The sequence below is a fragment of the Mastigoproctus giganteus genome, chromosome 7 (assembly GCF_048544385.1).
Source record: "Mastigoproctus giganteus isolate SK-2022 chromosome 7, ASM4854438v1, whole genome shotgun sequence".
NCBI lineage: Eukaryota > Metazoa > Arthropoda > Arachnida > Uropygi > Thelyphonidae > Mastigoproctus > Mastigoproctus giganteus.
The window spans coordinates 170,723,035-170,738,655 of NC_143581.1; the positions used below are offsets into that span (position 1 = coordinate 170,723,035).

General features: G+C 40.4%; 1 protein-coding gene across 1 annotated transcript in view; it reads right to left on the bottom strand.

The window, feature by feature from the left end:
- LOC150083332 (death-associated protein kinase 1-like) overlaps positions 1-15,621 on the bottom strand; it is a 574,715-nt gene that overhangs the window by 44,209 nt on the left and 514,885 nt on the right. The gene's annotated exons all lie outside the window — the stretch shown is intronic.

The window sequence follows — 15,621 nt, forward strand, 5'->3', positions numbered from 1 at the left end:
TCCATTGATTACCACTCTCTGCTTCTCCCCCTCAACCATCCCTTTATCCATAGCAGCAATTTGCCTCCAAAGCCACACTGATCCAATTTGTGGCGCAGTCTTCCATGTGCAACAGTATCAAAAGCCTTTCCAAGATCCAAATATATAATATCAAAGTTATTCCCTGCATCCAGTTCTTTTGTGACTACATCATAGTATCCAATCAAATTGGTCAGGCAAAACTTTCCCTTAACAAAACCATGCTGTGTCCAAGCTATAACTGAAGTCTTGTCAAGATGATCCTGCAGTCCTTCTTTAACCAGTGCCTCCATTAATTTTCCTGGAACAGAAGTTAAACTCACAGGTCTATAATTACTTGTGTCAGCCTTTGATCCTCCTTTGTGAATTGGGGTCACATTTGCACATCTCCAGTCTATGGATACCTCCCCTGAGTCCAAAGAAGCTCTCATAATTATGGCTAAGGGTTGGCTTACTTCCTTTGCTGCCTCCTTTAATATAACTGGATAGATCCCATCCACTCCGGGTGCCTTTTCTATGTTTATCCTCAAAAATTTCACCTCCACTTTCCTCTCAGTTATTACAAAATCATCTAGCTCACTGCCAGTTTACTTCACCTCTGGCATTCCCCTTCCTGAATAACTCTTCATGTGTGAATGTAAATGCAATATACTCATTTAGTTTGTTCATGACCCTGAGCAGGATCATTAACAGTTGAACCATAAATATCCAGTGGACCAATCTGATTCATCCCTTTCCTTGTAGAGTTTACATAGGTAAAGAACTCTTTTCTGTTTTTCTTTGCATCCTTTGCCAAGGATTTCTCAAAATCTGCCTTTGCCTGCCTAATCTCCTTTGTGCTTGGTTACAGACCAGCTTATATCTATCATAGGCTTCCATGTCACCCATTAATTTATATGTATCCCATGCATTTCTATTCTCTGTCATATGTCTCATTAGTTCATCTGACATCCATTTTGGTCTAAACCTTGAACAATATTTCTTAGTTGGTATGTAAAGCCTAGTAGCTTCCAAGATAAATTCTTTGAATGCTTCCCATTTTGAATTTGCTGTTGGTAACATCATCAGTTGGTCCCCACTGTACAGAATTTAAATACTGTCTCAGAGCATCATAGTCGCCTTTACGAAAGCAAAAACCTTCCCTTTACCCCTGATGGTAGTTACCTCTTTGAGTAAATTCCACTTCAGCACACTGTGATCACTGCCACCTAGTGGTTCCTTTATCTGCAGATTCTTAATGCATGAAGAATTACTACTGATAATCAGATCAGGAGTATTACTCCCTCTAGTTGCCTCCCGAATATGCTGATGTAGAAAACAATCATCTAATAAACCCACAAAAGCCTTGCTAGTGTGTGAGTGCCCAACCCACAAATTCCAGTCAATATATGGGAAATTAAAATCCTCCATTATAAGACTCTCTGATTTACTGGCCCACTCTATTTCCCTGTACAGTTTCTTATACTCATCAGAGTCATTAGGCCTATAGCACACTCCTACTCTCAATTTTGATCTCCCAATGCTTATGTCACACCAAACTGCCTCGATGCTGCACTGTCCAGCGATGTCAACTGGCTTAACTTCCTTGGATTTTATGTGTTTCTTAACTAATAGCATAACCCCCCCCTCCCTTCCTATCATGTCTGTACACATTGTACCCCCCAAATTCCAGTTCTGCATTCCTTATATCTGTGTGACACCACGTCTCTGATATCCCAACAATATCCACCTTTGATGCTTTGAGCAATACCTCAAATTCATCAAATTTATTTACCAAACTCTTAGCATTGGTGTACACGCAAGTATACATGCACCTTTTCCTACTCTTAGCTACCCTAACACAACCCATGTGTTTACTTGTACCATAATGACTCCCAGCAGTCTCTGAAGTATCCTGCATCTTGTTTTCCAGGCTGCATTAGCTTTAGCATTAGTAGAGGCATATGATGCAAGAAAGCAAGCTTATTCAGCATCAGCCAAAAAAAAAAAAAAAAAAACACACACCACTCCCATTTCACCCCTCCGTTCGTTCGAAATACCTGTCCAGTTGAGCTTTAAATTTGCTTAGGCTATCAACTTCAACAACAAGTGATGGAAGTCGGTTCCACCAACCAACCACCCGCTGGCCAAAGGCAAATTTCCGCACATCTATCCGACATCCGTCCTTCCTCAATTTGAATTTATGCCCTCTGAGGTGATTATTCTGAGCAAGATGAAGAATCCCATTGGCATTGAGCATGCGCAAACCAATAGAAGCAGTGCAAGAATCACTTTCACTTCTGTCAGTGGCTACCGTTAATCTATTAGTCCTTGTATTCTCCCAAGCTAGCAGTTTGCCGACCCACCTAACACTGCCTCGATAGCATCAGCAAATATTCTTGCACCCTTTCTATTTAAGTGTATCCCATCCCTGTAGAAGCAGTCTCTCCTGTTAACATAAATCAGAATCAAATACAATTAGCTAATAGAAAAAATCAAATATAAACAGCTACACAGGGTGATTCTGAAATTTCTGTCCCAATCTGTGGAGTAAATTATACTCACAAAAATAATAAAAAGTTTTTGAAAATGCTTCCTTGATGAGTACAGCCTTGTTACTTATCCCAAAAAACCACTGCTGTAAAGGTACATCAGTGGATTCTACCTCGCAGCAGATGTTAAAAATGGCTTCTCTGAACAGTGATACAGGCATGAACAGATCTTCACACTGACTACTGAACACAGTATGGGTTGTGTGACAGACAGCAGTCAGCCACAATGCACTTGCAAACACTTCTGTTGTTGCTAACTGGAATTTTATAGACTAGAGCCGAGTTTGGTTTGGTTTGGGTTTTATTGGCACATTAGCTACTGAGTGTGCCGAAACCAGGTCGTAAAAGTACAGAATTAAAATTTTAGTGACCTAAAAAATTAGGTCATTATGTCACACTATATATATTACAATAAAGGCATAAAAAATCTATAAAATATAACAATAAAAATATAGCAATAAAATGGTAAATTTTAAATACAAGTATAAAGGTTAACTGATTTTAAATAACTAAAAACAGAAGGCAAGTGGTCGTTGTCAGATAAAATCTGACAGAGTGTATAAGGCTCAGCCAGATGACTAAAAGCTGTAAAATATAAAACACACTCGTGTCTATAACGTGGACACTCAATTAAAATATGATAAATGATTAAAGCGGTGCCACAATTCTCACACATAGGACAGTCATCTGCCCTCAGCAGAAATGCATGTGTAAGATGACTGTGTCCTATATGGAGGCGAGCTAGAACAACTTCCTCTCTGCAGTTCCTGGGCAATGTCGGATTACAGGCTTTATCTGATAGAGCTTGTTTGTGACTTGCCCATGCCAAGATTGTTGCCATTAGGAGAGTAATTTAGCGTGTATTAGCTGCCTGTAGTCTGTATAGGGGACTAACAGGCAATAAGTGTTGTGGGGTTCTGGTGATCTGGCCGCGGCATCTGCCGGTTCATTACCCCTGATCCCAATGTGGCTTGGGATCCAGCAGAAACGGATGTCGAACGAACACTCAAACAGGGAATGTAGCATCTGCTGAATCTGGGTCACAAATGGATGAGGATTATACCTCATACCCAATAAAGCCTGCAGTGTACTTAGAGAGTCAGTGTACACCATTCACCTTTGATACCTATGGGTTTTAATGTGATCCAAAGCTAACTCTGTAGCATACAACTCAGCTGTATATATGCTGCATTCATGGGGAATCTTTCCAGATATAGAACTACCTGGAAAGAAAACAGCAGATCCAACAGACAACACTGACTTCAAGCCATCAGTAATGACAGGCAGGAATAAATTTAAGGAGGAACTGGACAGGCATTTGGAGGGAATGGTGTGATTTTTTTTTTTTTTTTTTGGCTGATGCTGCATAAGCTTATATACTTGCTTTCTTGCATCACATGCCACTACTACTACTACTACTACTACTACTAGAAGTCGGAATATTCAGCCCGTTGGGCGGCGTAGAGTTGTTGGTAGACAGAAGAATGAGGTATGGACTTACCCCAATGTTTAATGGCGAAGTCACATGATGGTAAGCGAGCATGCCAGGATGGAATTGGTTGCCTTGGTGAGTGGGCAACGTTGTCTACCATGATTTCGAGCTCTCTGATCATGACACGGATACCAAAAGGCCGGTTGGCAGTCTGACTAGTGTTATATAGGTTTTCTCATTGTGGCTTGAAAACTGATGTCCACGTAGGGTTGTCTGGCAAGGATTTTAATTTAAAGGTATATTTTAAAGACAATTGCTTTCGTCAGAATGACAGTGGCAGTTCAGTTGCTTCAACATATAAACTTTGGACAGGGGATGTTCTAAATGATCCAGTAGCAATACGGATAGCTTTGTTGTGAACTGGGTCCAGCCACCTAAATATGCAGTTTCTCCTCCTATTGGAGGAGATAGCACATAGGAGGTTCAACCCTCTCGTGCACTTTGTCCGCAGTTGACGAATATAGGGTAAAAATATCAACTTCTTGTCAAAAATGAGCCCCAAGAATTTTGTCTCGGGTGCTACTGGAATGATGTCTGAGTTTAAGTTCTGGTTCAGGGTGAAGGTTCCGTTTGTGACAAAAGTGTATGCAGACAGTCTTCTGTGGTGAGAACCTAAAACCATTAGTCACTGCCCAAGAGTTGAAGTGGTCAATGGCATGATGCAATTGTCTTTCAATGACTGTCATATTGCACGACTGCAAAAAGATGCTAATGTCATTTACAAAGAGGGCACATTTATATATGTTTACAGTTGGAGGAAGTTGTTCAGTTATAGAGTTAACTTTGATAGCAAAAAGCATAACGCTTAAAACTGATCCTTGTGGAACTCACTCTTCTTGGCAGAATGGCCAGGAGAGGGTGGATGCTACAAGAACTTGGAAAGACCGGTCTGCAAGGAAGTTTTTAATAAAGAGAGCAATGTGTCCCCTAAGACCAAAGTTATATATGTCTTTTAAAATTCTATATCTCCAAGCTGTGTTGTACACTTTTTCCATATCAAAGAAAACCGACACCTGATGCTCACGTTTCAGGAAAGCATCATGTATAGATGTTTCCAAGCGAATTAAATGGTCAAGTGTTGACCTGTTCCTTCGGAAGCCACATTATATCATGGAAAGGAGGTAGTTAGCTTCTAAATACCACAAAAGACAAGTATTGACCATTCTTTCCAGGATCTTGCATAAGCAGCTCGTCAGAGCAATAGGACGGTAATTTTTTGATATTTTTGGATCCTTTCCTGGTTTCGGAAAGGGAAGGACGGTTGTCATATGCCATGAGTCCGAAAACGTCTCTTCAATATAGATTCTATTATAGAGACTGAGCAAACGATCCATGGATTCCGATGAAAAGTGTTTAATCATCTCATAATGGATGTTGTCTAGCTCAACAGCACTCGCCTTGGATGATGAGAGTGCTGCTTTCAGCTCCCACTGGCTGATTGTATTCCTCACAATTGTTGGACAGCTTCAGGTGACGTTTTTCTGATCTTTGTTTGAGCGCGAGGAACTCTGGGGGGGTACGATGTTTCTGAAGACACTTTAGTGAATGTCTCCTCGAGAGTATTTGCAATTGCAGTTAAATCTGCAATTGTACATCCGTTATGTTCCATGATCGATGAAGGGTGTGAGGTGTATTTGCCCTTCATTTTCCAAACTTTGTCCCAGATGGCTTTGGGACTGGCAGCCTGTGTAAGGGAAGATGAAAATTTGATCCAAGATTCCTTTTGGCTCTGATGTCTGATATACCGTGCCTTGGCATGTGCACGTTTGAAGGCTATTAAATTATCTGTGGTGGGGTAATGATGAAATATTGCCCATGCTTTGTTTTGAGCCTTTCTACCTGCTGTGCATTCTCCATTCCACCATGGTTTTGGAAAGCGTAGAAAGCGGGACGATGTCCTCGGAATTGCAACTGCCGCTGCCTGGACCATACTTTCTGTGATGTGCTTTACTGACTCATTAATTGGCTCCTGGCCAACTGTAGTGATATTGAATGTTACCAGATGATGAAAGGCATTCCGGTTGGCGTGATCGATCTTCCAACATGGTATCCTCGACTGGTGACATTGTCTCCCATTAGAAATGGTGGATAACACGGGGGAAGTGATCACTACCATAAAGGTTTTCTCCAACCTCCCATGTACTCAGAGGCAGGAGGGAAGCGGAGCAGATGGAAAGATCAATGGCAGAAAATTTACGAGTAGCAGTGTGGAAAAAGGTGTTAGATCCCACATTTAGAGGGGCCAGATCATTGTTTTCAAGCAATCGCTCGATAATCCGATCTCTTCTATTGATGTCAGAACTACCCCACAGAGTATTATGTCCATCGAAATCCCCTAATAATAGAAAAGGGGGTGGCAATTGCTTAATGAGATCATCAAGGTCTGCCTGGGTGGTGTCGTTCCCAGGTGACAAATAAATGGAGCAAACAGTTAAAAGGAACCCTAGTGTAAGACGAACTGCTACAGCCTCTAGATCAGTGGTGAGAAGCATAGCTTGAAAGGGGGTGTGGTTACCCACAAGGATAGCGACTCCTCCATGGGCAGGTCCACCTCAGCTCTGTCTCTGTGAATAACTGAGCAGTTACGTAAGTAAGGGTCCTTATTTGCCTTTAAATACATCTCCTGTAAGCAAATGCAAGTTGGTTCATGCTTACTCAGGAGAGCCTTGATGTCATCTCTATTTCTATGGAATCCACGGCAATTCCATCATAGAAATTTAAATGTACCCATTATTTAGAGCCAGGTGGGCAGGAGCAGCAGTGCGTAGCACATGCTTCTTGATTAGACCGAGGTTCGAGCCCGTGAGCCACCAAATACAGAGGATGTGGAAAGATCAGGGAATGACCACCGCATATACCCGGAGCAATATGGCCTTAGTTGCTAATGCTCCTAAAAACCAAATAACGACAACCATTATTTAGATTTATTGGGTCCATCTGGTGGCTTCCAAAGGGCTGAGGGCTTTGTTTTCTCAGTCCTGGGTTTTTCTCTCTTTGGAAAGACTGGATGTTAGCCTGTATCCATTTCTTCTTCTTGTTCTTTCGCAAAGAGTTCCAGGACAGACTCGTCCTGTACCTCCTTATCTTCGACATCCATTGTCTCTTGGATTGTAGATGCCTGTTCCCCTTTCTTCGGAGTTTCTTTAGCACTGTGTTTTGGAAGTGCTGGAGCACTAGGAGGTACAGGAGGAGTGGCGACTGACTGATTTTTGGGTGGGCTTTTGGGAACTTAATAAATAGCGGCGTGCAATGGGGATAAATGACTTCCTTGGTGGAATACTCATATCAGTCTAAGTACCAATGGTACTTTTCCCAGAAGCTTTCTGGGCGTATGAGGGCTTGGCACTATTTACTGGTTGGATGCATTTTCTGGCCTCCTGACAGGCGATGTTTAGCTCTGTTTTTAGTTTTCGAATTTCCTTTTCATCTTTCCACTGCTGGCATGCTCGAGAATATGCAGGGTGTTTTCCTTGGCAGTTAGTACAACTTGGCTTAGAAGCTAAACATTCCTTGCTGTTGTGGTCTTTAGCACCACAGCGAGCACAGGCAGGGGTGCCATGACAAGCTGTTTGAGAGCGACCATACTTTTGGCATTTAAAACACCTCAGTGGGATCGGAATATAAATCGGAATATATAAGGCCCCAGAAGAAATAGAATTTAAATTATTCGTAGGAGTAAGGTAAAAATTTCTGATGCTCCAAGTACCTCACCCACCACGTAGCCCTACGAGGGGACGCCCACTCGTGAACTAGCAGGTACTGCGTACACGAGTGGGATGCCAAGGTTGCTTAGGAGCACCATATGCATGTTTCCAATAAGCCTTGATCCCATCCCAGGACCAAAGGAAGGGAGACTTATTGGAACGCAGTTGATCCAAGCAGTAAGAACCACCCGCTGTTCCAGTCGGGCTGGTCCGGGACCACCCGTCTTGTCGAAACAGGGGCCGAAGTGGTGTATCAAGGCTGGGCCCCTCAACCACCAGGATCCCCCTTTCTGAATTTCTACGGGTCACGGTGCATGGCTGCACATGTTGGATTCCAATGATGTAACCCTGGAACCAAGGTATGGGCGTTAAATCTCAGTGATGCTAATCTGGATGATCAGCAGCATCACTGGGAGGTCCCCTCACCATTTACAGGTGCCCACGTCGAGGGGTTTAGACTAAGGACTGCAAATATAAAAATTCATGAGATTCAAATCTGATGAATGTGGAGGACATACACACACAGTCAGCACCTCAATCTATCCAATGGCAAAGGATAACAGGTGTTGAACAACTTGCAAGCAGTAATACTGATATGGAAGAAAGCCCATCATAAATTACCGATGTGCACATAGGAAATTTATGATGGAAAATGCAGTAAATAAATTTATAAAGTTTATTTACTATGATCCTAATATTAATACATTGAACTAAAATAACATTAACTCTAAGAAAAACCAGACATAATTAGACAATCAGTATAACTGCAGGCCTTATACGGACACACCAGCCTCCCTAGCTATCTATGCTACTGCTTATCCCAATAAAAGCAATGCAAGAATCAGTTCATCTTCTGGGGGAAAATGCAAGGCTCTGGGGGGGGCAGATTTTATCAGTGTCGCCCACATTTGTAGGTAGAAGGTATCTATTTTGTAGAGATGGTATTCATTTGAACAAATGGGGTGCGAGGATTTTTGTCAGTATCACTGAGGGTACCCTAAGACGTCAGGGGGTCAAAGTAATGCTTGCACTCACTCCATGAATTCTTGTTTGTTGCCACAACAGCCGATATTGATAAGATATTGTTTTGAGGATAGCAATGTTTCAAATGATGGGGAAGATAAAGCCTGGGATACAAACCTAAATAACTACAAGGGATGTGTGAGAGTAGTAAACTATAAAACTTACTTAGTCTCAACTGTGTCTATAGTGATGTCAGGAGTGTTGTCGTTAAAATGGCTGAATTTGAACTCTTGGTTAGGACAAATAATGCTCATATATAATAGGGCTAAAAGAAATGTGGTGCGACACAGAAATTGGTGATGATGATTTTCACTATAGTATGTATAATGTATTTAGGAGAGACAGGGAAGATAGAAAGGATGGAGGGGGTCATGCTTCTTATCAAAAGAAGCCTGAGCACAAAAAGAGCTTTTGCTGAGTCTGAAGTTATGCTCCATGCTGAGAAGAAACTGTGCAAGTGAGGCTGAGCCGTATGAAATTAGTGATGTTGTAATTACAGATGATTGTTTATTAGAAAAACTTTTGGGCATAAAGGCAAGTAAGGCTCCCAGAGATGATGGCATATACTGTGCAGTTTTGAGGGACAGCAGGAGGGAGTGAATTTAGCCATTGAGGTTAATTATGAGGGCATCCTTGGACTCAGGATAGGTTCCTTTGGATTGAAGAAGTGCCAATGTATTGCCAATACATAAAAGCAGTTCTAAGAGCAAAGTTGGTAACTGCAGACTGGTAAGTCTGACTTCAGTGGTAGGAAAAATCTTAGAGGCAATGATTAAGAATGCAATCTAGGGACATTTAGATAGATATGGCATTCTGAAAAAACACACGACATGCCTTTAAGGGTAAAATCAAGCTTAACTAACTTAGCAGGCTATTTTGACAGTTACTCATGAGCTATATACTTAGAGAACAATTTCAACATAGTTTATTTGGATTTTAGCAAAACATTTGACTCTGTCCCTCATGAGAGCTTACTGTATAAGCTTGAACATGCTATGATTACTGGTAAGATTCTAAGATGGACTGCTGGGTGGCTACACTCCAGAAGGCAGAGGGTCACGATTAATGGATATTCTTCAGATTGGGGTAATGTCAGGAGTGGTGTCCCTCAAGGATCAGTTCTTGGACCACTGTTGTTTCTCATTTTCATAAATGACATCGACAAAGGGATAGAAGGCATGATGTCAAAATTTGCAGATGATGTAAAGATTAGCAGAGAGCTTAATGATCAGTACCAAGCAGCGCTCCTTCAGGAAGACGAAGACTTCAAAAATGGTCAGAGAAGGGGCAGATAGGTTTCAATGATGCTAAATGCAATGTCTTACACTTCAGGAACAGCAACCTCCAAATAAATTATACACTTGGTGGGGTTGAATTGGAAACGGTGGAGGAGGAAAGGAACCTGGAAGTTACAATACAAGCAGATATGCAAGTTTTCTGAACAGCCAGCCAGGAAAGCCCATGATCTCCTATTGATGATTTATTGAACGTTATCCTGTAGAGATAAGGGTCATAATCCCACTGTATAAGGAAATTATAAGACCACATTTGGAACACTGTGTTCAAGTATGGAGCATCTTGAAAAGGTCCAAAGACAGGCGTCTCAAATGGCGAGATTGTCAAAAGGATTACTGTGCCAAGAAAGACTCCAAGTATGTGGGCTACAGAGCTTGGCAAATAGACACCTCAGAGGTGATGTGATTGAGGTTTATAAGGTTCTGAGAGGGATTAGTAAAATGAATGAAGGTGAAATTCTCACTGTTATAAAGAATTCCAGAAATAGGGGGCATAAATCCAAATTACAGGCATTGAGGTTTAGATTATATTGCAGGAAGTTTTCTTTTAGCTAGTGAGTTGTTGATTGTTGGAACAAAGAGCCCATGTAAGGAGGGAAACATATGATTTGAATTTTCTTATCTACTTAAGAGTTTTTTTTTTCCAGTGCAGTAAAAGTCTGTTGCTTCTTTGCGCAATATGGCTAACACTATTATTATTGCTATTAGCATGTGAATCCTCTGCCCCCACCAAACTAACTTTTCAAAACCACATAATATTTCCTCCACCAGCAAATATTCTTACTTTTATTCAAATGTATTACATTTCTAAAATAACAGTTCCTTCCCCTCCTGTTAAAAAGCATGGGCCATGCCAAGAAAATGCTGATATCTTGAGTCCTTTATAATCTCTCCAGGGCCAAAGTGACTGGCAAGGCACTCATCGTAAACATCCTCTTAGCATGATAGGTGGAAGAGGACCAGGGTATGTCTACTAGGGGCAAATGTAGAGCAGATATCTTTTAAAAACACAAAAGGTGATGTATTAGTATTAGTATTAGTAACGGCCGCATGGTGCAAGGTTTAAGATCGGTGCACTCCTTACATCGATCACAAAGAAAAGAATCCCCAGGTGAGGTAGGATTAGTCACCAGGTCGACCTTGGAAAACATTCCACAGGTTCCACAACGGATTAAATCATGACTCACCCGTAAATCGCCATCTGCTATTTCCGTGTGAGTCACGATATCCTGTGACGTGTTTAAGGCAGATCTCGTAACTACCATTATAAAATTAAATAAATATCAATGAAAGTAACTTTAAAAAATTATATCTATAATATTATTAAAATCAAACAGTTACAGGAAAACCTATAACAAAATAATCCAACAATATCTAAATAAATCAAATATTTAAAAGCACTATCCAAAAGTGAACCACTTAACTGAGGAGCCCTGTCTAAGCGCGTCCGCTCACCTCGAATGCCAACGATGGAATCCACATTGGACTTAATGTCATTAGTTCCAATGTTGTACACATTGGAACTAATGATATTAAGAGTAAGAGATCTGCAGATTTACTCAACAAGTACAGGTCAACGTTGAAAAAAAGTCGCAAGTTAGGGTTGAATGTGAAAGTGTCTGCAATTCAGCAATTCAAGGGGTAGAAATTTTTTCAGCCTGGTCTGTGCTTGTTGACAGGAAAGACTGCTTCTACAGGGAAAAGGTACAAGAATATTTGCTGATGCTATCGAGACAGTGTTAGGTGAGTCAGAAAACTGCTAGCTTGGGGGGGATACACAGACTAAAAGGTTAACAGTGGCTGCAGGCAGAGGCAAAAGTGATTCTTGCACTGCTTCTATTATGAGTAGCAGCCTGGAAAACATGGCAATGGAGATTTCCAGGACTGCTGGGAGTCATAGTGGAACAAGTAAATACATGGGCTGTGTTAGGGTAACTAAGAGTAGAAACAGGTGCATGTATACTTGCATGTACACCAATGCTAGGAGTATAGTTAATAAATTTGATGAGCTTGAAGTGCTGATCAAGATATCAAAGGCAGATATTGTTGGGATATCAGAGACAGCATCACACAGATATAAGCAGTGCAGAATTGGAATTTGAAGAGTACAATGGGTACAGAAAAGACAGACAGGACAGGAAGCGAGGAGGGGTTATGCTGTTAGTTAAGAGACACATAAAATCTAAGGAAGTGAGTCTGTTTGGTGTGACATAAGCACTAGGAAAGAAAAAATGAGAGTAGGTGTGTGTTATAGACCTAATGAATCTGATGAGTATAATGAGAAATTGCACAGAGAAATAGAGTGGGCCAGTAAATCAGAATGTGTTATATTGGGAGTTTTTTAACTTTCCAGATACTGACTGTTACTTCTGGGTTGGTCACTCGCAAACTAGCAACATTTTTGAATTTACTGGATGACTGTTTTCTACAGCAGCGTGTTTGAGAGGCAACCAGAGGGAGTAATACTCTTTATCCGATTATCAGCAGTGATTATTCATGCATTAAGAATTTGCAGATAAAGTAATCACTGGGTGAGAGTGATTACAATGTACTAATGTGGGAATTACTTAAAGATGTAACTACCATCAAGGCTAAAGGGAAGGGCTTTTTCTTTCGTAAAGGTCACTACAGGGGTCTCAGACAGTTTCTAAATTCAGTACAGTGGGATCAAGTGATGATGCTACCAACATTGAATTCTAAATGGGAAGCCTTCAGGGACTTAATCTTGGAGGCTACTAGTCATTTCATTCCAACTAAGGAATACTGTTCAAGCCTAAATGGATGGCAGATGAATTAATGAGACTCGTGGCAGAGAAGAAAAATGTCTGGGATGCACATAAATTATCAGGTGGCACAGAAGTCTGTGGCAGATATAAGTTAGTCTGTAATCAAATCACAAAGGAGGTTAGGCAGGCGAAGGCTGCCTAAGAGTCAACCCATCTATGTTAAGTGGTCCAATCTGATTCATCCCTTTCCTTCTAGAGTTTACATAAGTAAAGAACTCTTTGCTGTTTTTCTTTGCATCCTTTGCCAAAGATTTCTCGTAATCTGCCTTTGCCTACATAACCTCCTTTGTGACTTGATTACAGACAAGCTTATATCTACCCTAGGCTTCTGTGTCACCTGATAATTTATATACATCCCATACATTTTTCTTCTCTGCCACGAGCCTCATTAATTCATCTGAGATCCATTTAGGCCTGAACCTTGAACAGTATTTCTTAGCTGGAATGAAATACTAGTAGAATGAAATGACTAGTAGCCTCCAAGATTAAGTCCCTGAAGGTTCCCATTTAGACTTCAATGTTGGTAACATCATCACTTGATCCCACTGTACAGAATTTAGAAACTGTCTAAGACCCCTGTAGTCACCTTTACGAAAGCAAAAGCCCTTCCCTTTAGCCTTGATGGTAGTTACATCTTTAAGTAATTCCCACATCAGTACATTGTGATCACTCTCACCAAGTGGTTCCTTTATCTGCAAATTCTTAATGCATGAATAATCACTGCTGACAATCAGATGAAGAGTATTACTCCCTCTGGTTGCCTCTCGAACATGCTGCTGTAGAAAACAGTCATCCAATAAATCCACAGAAGTTGCTAGTGTGCGAGTGACCAACCCAGAAGTTCCAGTCAATATCTGGAAAGTTAAAAAACCTCCATTATTAACACATTCTGATTTACTGGCCCACTCTATTTCTTGGTGCAATTGCTCATTATTCCTCATTTTTCCTTTCCCAGTGCTTATGTCACACCAAACAAACTCAACATTGCATTGCCCACCAACATCAATGGGATGCACTTCCTTAGATTTTATGTGTTTCTTAACTAACAGCATAACCCCTCTTCCCTTCCCGTCTATCCTTTCTGTACACATCGTACTCCCCAAATTCTAATTCTGCACTGCGTATCTGTGTGACACCATATCTCTGATATTCCAACAATATCTGCCTTTGATGTCTTGACTAGCACTTCAAACTGATAAAATTTATTAACTATACTCCTAATTTTTCTCAACATCATGCATAAAGCCTCACAACGCCTATGCTCAATATCATTAGTACCAAGATGTATAACATATGTTGCCTTTTGTGCTCTTAAAAAATGATAACTATTCAATATCCCTAACTTTTTCTTCAAGATGTATCCTGTTCTCATTTCACCTATTTTTATTGAATAAAATATTCCCCATTTCCCTGATACCACAGTCACCAAGAATAATTAGTTTATCTGGGACAAGCACTTTCTGATCCAGCTGATTCTGCTGTGCAGGCATATGCGAGGGTAGGCAGCTGAATACTGAGTCCTCTGATTTAGTTTCTTTGAGTTAAAACTCTTTCCTTCAGGCACCTAAATTTATCAACCAAAATGCAAAATTTCTGCTTAATTTCCCCACTCTCCATGTACATTATGCCCAACTACAAATTAAAATAAATTTATTATTTTATTTTAAATCTGTTGCTCGTATCCGCATTGTATTTTGGTCTGGAAATAAGTTCACAAGGTAATTTGTAGAAAAACTTGGAATAACTCATAGAGGAAACTCTGTCTGAGATTAGCTAACTATACAGGCTTGCTTGAAGAGGTCTTGTAAAAATTTCCTCAATTTTTGACAGGAATCAAATCTAGACCTCTTCAAATGAGAGGAAATTGTGAACTTTATTCATATGCTGCACATAGTCCAAGCAATAAGACTGATTTGTAGGGGTTCTGTCTTTGGCAATCCCCCCCCCACCCTCAAACCAAAGCATCTTCATCGCTCTGAGTCATATACTTTATTGCTTTTGTCCAGTGGTGTCCAACTTTTTTCCGTACAGGACACATATTCAAAGTTAGATTTGTTTTGCAGGTTGCGCTGAATATTTTCAGGCTATATATAAAAAATGCAAATTCCCAACACTTTTATGTGCAACAAATCCATGTCAGTGATTTATTTTTTAGTTATTAAAATTATAAAAATATGACCTACTTTTGTTTTTTAAAAAAATACCTTACTTTTGCTTTTAAATACTCACTTTAGAAAATTTACAACCTGAAAAGGATCACTGCTTTTAAATGGTAAGGTAAATAAATAAATATAATGATACACCTAAAATTGGCACCTCCATAGCCAGGTGGGTAGGTAGGAGCAGCAGTGCGTGTTACAGAACATCCTTCAAATACGGAGGATGCGGAAAGGTCAGGGAATGACCACTGCATATCTCCGGAGCAATATGGCCTTAGTTGCCAATGCTCCTAAAAACAAAATAACAACAACACCTAAAATTGAAAACATTCAAAAACTTAATTAAGTAATACACAATAACATTTACTCAACAAAACGTAACATTTAATGAGAAAATTTTGGTTGATAATTTACAAAATTTAAAATGCTGTTTAAATTCACTTTCTGAGCGGGCTGTATAAAAATTATTCTCGGGCTGTATCTGGCCTGCGGGCCATTGGTTGGACACCACTGCTCTAGTCCAAGGCATAAACTAAAATCATGCTTCTGACTAGATTTTTATAGCAGTTAGTTATATAAAGAAAGATGAAGAAGTTACTGGTATGTGTATTTT